General features: G+C 46.8%; 1 protein-coding gene across 2 annotated transcripts in view; it reads left to right on the top strand.

The window, feature by feature from the left end:
• Positions 1-7,500, top strand: part of si:ch73-72b7.1 (netrin receptor UNC5C) — a 143,397-nt gene that overhangs the window by 81,046 nt on the left and 54,851 nt on the right. The gene's annotated exons all lie outside the window — the stretch shown is intronic.

Below are 7,500 nucleotides of genomic sequence, written 5' to 3'. Positions count from 1 at the left end.
CGCGGCCACAGACACTGAAGTGGTCGTTTTGGGAGACCGGTTATTTTGGGGGACCGGTCGTTTAAGGGACGTGGCATTTACGGGACCAGTTGTTTAGGAGGCCAGTCGTTAAGGGAACCAGTTGTTAAACGGGTTGGTTGTTTAAGGGGCCAGTCATTTAGGGAACTTCTTATTTTGAGAAATGGTCTTTGACTTTGACTTAGTCATCATTCAAGGGACCAGTTGTTTTCTCAAGAGAGTACGGGATCCAGTAGTTTAGTCACCATGGAAGCCATTAAATAATGCCTCGTTTAGGGGCCTGGTCTTCAAGGGAACCCGATGAGAGACACAGCCCTGGGAGTGTATTGCGAAACCAGATCAGACAGTTTGAGCCTAATGTAATGAAGCATTTGCACAAACCACATCTCAGTAGTCTGGACAGGGGAATGTCTGGCACGCACACCCTTCTCTCCGGAGCTGTAAATTGCACAAAAATCCCTCCTGCCCCTTGCCGAGCGCGAGACGCCCCCCTCCCACGGGCCGGACGCAAGGCAGGTGTATTGCTGACTTTGGCTGAGCTCTGAGGAGGTGGGGTGGGGGGGGTGGAGGTGAGGTGAGACTGTGGTTGTGACACCAGTTGCAAATGGACTCTGACAGACGTGTGTGGGCCCTGGCAGAGAGCAGACATATGCACGTATGCGCATACACACATACAAACACACACACACACACACACACAGACACCACACACACACACACACACACACACACACACACACATTTATATCATAACACACTTTCCCATGTATAAACACACACACACACACACACACACACACACACACACACACACACACACACACACATGCACACACACACACACACACACACACACACAGACACACACATACACATTTATATCATAACACACTTTCCCATGTATAAACACACACACACACACACACACACACACACTCACACACACACACACACACACACACACACACACACATGCACACACCAGCGCTCCCACCCTTTATTGCCCTAACAGAGCTAAATCATCCCTCATCCTGGACTTCCAGTCACCTCCCTTCTGGATTGTTATGGGGAAGTCATAACTCACCCTTGGAATGGCCTTATGCCCCATTCGGTCTCATTTCTTTATTTATTCATTCGTTCGTTCATTTACATAGTAACATCTGCGTTGTCACTAAAGCTTGTTTAGCTGGAGCTTACATTTCTTTTCCCCATATTGCTGTTGAATAATCAACAATTAATGCCACTGTACTTTTTTTAGAGGCCGCTTGGATATGGCGCGTTGTTTTATTCAAAGCAAGTGAGAGAGGAGCCTTGTGTGTCGTTCGTTCTCATTAATTAATGAGGTGTTAAAGGTTTCTTGCACAGCCAGAGGGATTTCCGCTGCCACTGTCTCCCCATGGATGCCATCACCCCCCCCCCCCCTTCTCTCTCTTCTCAGAAACAGCACTGTCCCCACTGTCTGGACGGCTCCGTGCCTCTGTCCTGGGCAGGTGGCAGTGGTGGTCGGTGCTGGTCATTATAAGGAATGGCGGCAGGGGCACTTATAACATGGTGTTGTCCTCGGTTCATTTGGCCCGCAGCGTGTGCAGGGATCCAGTGTGAGGGCTCTGTGGTGCAGCCGTCACTCTGGGTTATTTTACGGGTGGCTGCCCAGGGCAGAGAGGCTCTCGCCAGGAGACAGAGATTACAGAGAGAGAGAGAGAGAGGGAGAGAGAGAGAGAGAGAGAGAGAGACACACACACACACAGAAAGAGAGAGAGAGAGAGAGAGAGAGAGAGAGAGAGAGAGGCCTGAGGACTTAAATTCAGGCAACTCCTGATGACTATGTGCTTTCTTGACTAAAATAGATACAGACATTGACACGGATGCATGCTCACACGCTCATTCGTAAGCACACAAACACACTTACAAAAAGCGCTTTCAGACATACGTGTAAGACCGGAGGTTCTGCCGATGTTAAACGGTGGGGCCGTATATCTGAACAACATAACCGGTCATATGGAAGTCCGAATTTACCCGGTGTTTATACTACTCCCCCCCCTAGTATTTCCTCCGGACATTATGTAAATGTGCTGTGTCTGAACGAGGAGTAGAACATGCGGTTAAAATTCACACCTAGTGAGAGGGCGTGTTGGTGACGTTTCTTTCGTGCGTCCATGTGGTTAGATCTGACTTAAATGCCAGTGTTATGATGGAGTGGCATAGTGCTGTCCAGAAAATCTCCGACCTGGAAAGATACAGACATCACGGAGCTACTGTCCATGAGGGCATACAACATTTTGATAGAACACCTGAAGGGAACGTTAGAGACACGTTGTAGCCTACAACTGCATGGCAAGGACAAACAAATTCAGAAGACTGAATCATCATAAGCAGAAGGCGCTGAAAAGGCAGTAGCCTACAGCGACGTTGTTGACGACAATAACAGGAGTATTTAATAAATTGTTAGCCAACACGGTTTTCTGTTCATTGATAGCCTTCATGACCTGCTGAGCTCGCTGATATTTGCTGAGCATATATGCCTAGAGAAAATTAAAACGAAGAAAACCCAACTTTGTTCCAAGCTCTTTACGTAAATGCGACACATGGGGAGAGGATGCTTTTGGAAAAAATAAACCATGAAAAAACGAACAACTTCACTGTTATTAATGTTAGTATTTTGTTTGTTGCTTAAAAACTTTGTATGATCTTGAAGTCTTGAGTTAGCCTACTGAATTGGCTGGTAGCCTACCATAAAGTTTGTGCATGCTCTCTCTCTCCAACGCAAACCATATTTGGGGTTCTATAGCTAATTCTGGTACATAACGTTGAAAACAGATAAATGTGTTTATTTGAAGCACACATACAAATACTGTAGGCTAGGTTAATTTCAAGTGCGCACTTACGTGACTAGCCTACTTCAAGTATTAGCCTATGCACAATAGATTTCTCTTTTTTAGCCTACATAATGCATAGGCTACACTTTGTAAACAAAAAGCAGCTGTGACAGGCAGCGGCCGCATATATTCTGCGTCATATCTCGCATCTTGTGAACTCTACAAGCCCCCACCCCTCACTCGACAACCACACAGAGATTCTGTAATGTGCGTGTACTGTATGTCGTTCACACATACGTTCGTATAAGGTCTGTATTAGGTCCGCAGGTTAGCATCATATCTGAATCATCCGAAGGGTAGGACCTCCGTTTGACAAACCTCCTCATATACTCCGGAGGTTATATCTGAAAGCGCTTAAAGACACAAACACACACACAGAGGCACTCACATGCACACTCACTCGCACACACACACACACACACACACACACACACACACACACACACACACACACATACTGTATGAACACAGTCACACATAGAGTTGTCTGTTTGTTTCGCGCCTTAGCAAGACCCAGTTACTCTTAACACACAAGTCACTTCTCCTGGCTTGAGCAGACATAATCTGTCCCCTTCCAGCCGCGGCTTTTCCTCACTCTCAGACTGGAATCAGATTGAAATACTGAGAGAGCCCACCTCCTGCACAAACAAGCCCGGCCTGGACCTCCCAAGTGACCACCTTTTTTCCCCTTTTTCTGTAAACAGACGTTTTAATCATTGGCCAAGTAACACTTGAGGCAATAAATAAATGTGCACTTTGTTGTTGGAAAATAGTGATCAATGTTAAAGTCATAAAAATGGCAAGGAGGCCTAGGCCATACACGCACAATTGAGGATATTAATTGTGCCAGTGATTTGTAGAACGACCAGCACAGGGCACTTACGCTGTGAGTTATTGGTGGGTGCTTTTTCGATCTGTGATCAAACAGGGGACAGTCTCTCTCTCTCTCTCTCTCTGTCTCTATCCCTCTCTCTCTCTTTTTTCTCTCTCAGTTGCTCTCTCTTTCCTTTTCTCCTTCTTTCTCTCATACATGTCCACAGTCACTCCCTCTCTTCCTCTCTTTAACTCTCTGTTTCACTCTTTTTCAGTCACAAGCACACACACACATGCACACACACACACACTCTTTTTTACCTGTTCACAGGGTCACATTCACTGACCAGTGATTTATATGGCCATTACATCAAGCCCTCTCTGTTCAAAAGATCAGCCATGTGGTGAGACAAAACACACATACACACACACACACACACACACACAAAGAGAGGGTTAGAGTAGAGCTGAATGGCTCCTGAAATGGAGGGCCATTTGTTCTGTCACCATTGTTTTTGCAGTAAGTGCAGAGCAATCAAGAAGCCAGTCATTACAGAGACTATTGCACATGCTGAAAGCAGACAGACAGACAGACAGACAGACAGACGGAGCAGAAACCTCGGCCAGCTGGGTAGCCAGCGCGGCATGGCGCGGCACTCTGGTGTCTACTGTTTGTGTGTCGCCTCTTGTATGTTTACCATTTGGTGGAGTGGCTGGGTGTGACCGGCTTTCTTTTCGCGGCGAGCTCTGAGGCGAGGTCCCCCCACCAAAAAAAAAAGAATGATGTCACCCGCACTGCGAGCGGTGCTTCCGTGCCAAAGCCTGCAGGGAGTGTGCGAAGCCAGGCCGCTCCCGAGCTGGCCGGCGTGGCAATGTTCTCGCCCGTGTGGTTTGCGCGCTGGTTCTAATTAAAATGCCCCAGTGCAACCCCTCGCCGGGCAGATGTAGCAAACTCATTTTCCTCGAGTCGGCAGTCACCACTCCTTGCTGTCCCACTGGAAAACTTTATTCATAGCTTTTAAGAGGGTCGAATGTAACACAACCCCCCCCCCCCCCCCCTTCTCCAATACATTATCACAGGAGCAAGACCAGACTTACATTTTCCACGCCGTTCCTTTTTAGCATAACACAATATTTGTCAGCATTTGTTTCTCATTTAGCCGAGCAGTGGTGAAAAGGCAAATAGGCTGCCAAGCATTGTGTGCCTCTGCCTCTTGACACACACATTTATTGCCCAGGCATTTTATAATTTAGCGTGACAAGAAGCCAAAGACACCCACTTAGAGTAATTGCAGTCAGATGTGTGTATATAGGAGGCCTTAGGAAACAATCAAACAAAAAACAGTGAAGCATTTGGTTTTTCACTGCTAATCTGCAGTAGGGGAGTTTTAGTGCAGACGCTAGTTTCATCAAGCTTCTGAGGAGAACGAAAGTTTGGACTGAGACGCTGAGGAATGTTCAGCTGACCTTGCGAATTGCATTTAACGCGGCCGTGTGGATTAGCATTGCTTATTTGTTGACATTTTTGTTGTTGTTGTTGTTTTTTTCACAAAGGACAGCCTGTTGGAAAGGAGTCAGTCTTACAAAGACACTGAGCTATCTCCGGCTCTCAAAAATCTCAACAGCAGCTGCTCCCTCATGACTCTGCTCTCCCTGAAGGAGAGCACCCCAGATTCCCTAGTCCCTGACAATGAAGTGCGAATATCTGTTTAACACACTCCGTAATCTCTCCTAATTTCGTTTGTGATCCGCCCTTTTATTAATTTTGCCAGTGAACTATGTGAACCTGCATCTCTGTGTAATGAAATGTCAAAAAAGAGCTTCTCGTTCTGAGCTCAAAGACTGCAGAGCTTTGTTGCATCACCGTGCACTTAATGTCCCTGTTTCTTTTAGGTAGGCGTGAGCGACGTGTGCACTGCTTAAAGCTTGTGGGATAAATCCCGTGATTAATTTTGTAATGAATCATCATGTTTGATTCACTCTCTTCACCCCTGGAGATTTACGCTGATGTGAAGAACACAGAGGTGAACTCATTCTCTCCCCTCCATATTCTTGATTGCCTTGGTGTAATAAGATAAATACGGCGGTGACAGATCGGCTCTGAGTTGAAAAGGCTCCACAGCCAAGCAGTCTGCTCAGTGCTGATATCTGACCATTGTGTTTGTTGTGGAAAGGTTTACATAGTGACTAAACCCCAGCACTGTGACTCTAGACTAACGTGGACAATATTAGGCACCAGATACCGACAGACTCAATGACGGAGTACACTCAAGAGCCACTAGACGTGAGAGATAGCGAGAAAGAGGACAGAGAGAGAAAGATGTTTAGAGAAGTGTAGGATACACAAGAGGATATTCAGCATTTCTGCATGTCGCTGACAAACCTGTGAAAGTGCACCATTCCTCGAAGTGGTTCTGCAGTGATTACTGTTGCCTCTCTCACCCCTTTTAATGAAGCACAGGCCTCAGTCTGGACCAGAGTATTGCCAATTTTCTTTTTTTTTTTTGCATTGCCCTCGGCCTGGCAGTGTGCACAGGCCCCTCTGTCCAAGCGGAAAAGATGCTCCTTTACCACTTCTCCTCAGTTTTACGAGAGCTGCTGCATCTAACCCACAGTTGTAGGTACATGACCAATTAATTCCACCCACCCAAGCCCAGAAGCAAGGGGAAACCTTGAGGGATGCGCCGCATGGTAATGGAACAAAAAAACATAGGTGCCAATTTGGAGAGAGTGGTTCAAATTCCCCTTCACACTTCTTTAGCTGGGCCACTGCCGTTGAAAGCCTCGTGAAAGTGAGTTTAATTAAAATAGGGGGGGGGAAGACGTGGTGTAGAAAGTGTTGAATGTCGAGTATCAGCGCACCGCTGGCACTCTGTGGAAATAAATAATTTGCCACAAAGGTTGGCCTTGCATGGAAAGAGAATATGCCCAGTGACCAGTGAGACCAAGAACGCAGCAAAGCGCTGGTCCTCTTCAAAACCTGTGGAGTCCGCAACCGTGTCTCCATAGCAACCGCCTTGGCATGCCCGCTCTGCTGGTGTCAGAGCTGTTTGCTGATCCCTGGCGTAGGGTCCTGCTCCCAAACAGACGAGGGGCTTTATGAAGTCCTAAGTCCCGATAGGAGTCACGCCAGCTGCAGCAGATCCGACTGGCTTTCAGCAGGCGCGAGAGAGCCTCGTCAGACAACGGGCACTGGGAGGCTCTTCAGGAGACGGGTTGGGGTTATGTGGGTCGCTCCATTTCTGTCCATTGTCCTTGTTTTTGTCCATTTGCAAGCTTGCGTTTGTTCTGTATCTCGCAGCTGTGTCCGTGCTGGGTTAGGATGAATATTTTTAGTAATGATGAATAAAATTGAGAGTGCTTGGCCCCCTTTTATGACTAAGATGGAGGTATACAGTGTAAGCACTCCATAGAGGTCACATGTGTGTTTTATATAAGCTGTGTAGGCTATTACCTTGGTCCCTGTTCAGCAGTGTCCCACAGTTTGGAAGTTCGAGATGAAGTTTAAGTGTCTCAATTCACCTCGTCATTTGTTATGGCTTGGAATTGTTGTATAACCTCTGGTTTAAAGAGCCTACGGTACGAAATTTACTACTAAGATCCAACATGGTTCTGCATGTTGGTCGTCACTGTCTTCCAGTTGAGACAGTGCCTCTGGTTGAAGGCTTAGATCAGATTTACTTTTCCACAGTGCTGCGGTATGCGGTTTCTGGGTCAGGTAAAACTGGCCTTGCAAAAACTGCTGCTTGATGCATATTCTCTGCACATGAAATGATGGATATCCAGTATCTGG

This window comes from Alosa sapidissima, chromosome 8, assembly GCF_018492685.1.
Source record: "Alosa sapidissima isolate fAloSap1 chromosome 8, fAloSap1.pri, whole genome shotgun sequence".
Classification (NCBI taxonomy): Eukaryota; Metazoa; Chordata; class Actinopteri; order Clupeiformes; family Clupeidae; genus Alosa; species Alosa sapidissima.
This window is presented reverse-complemented; position numbering and strand designations above follow the sequence as displayed.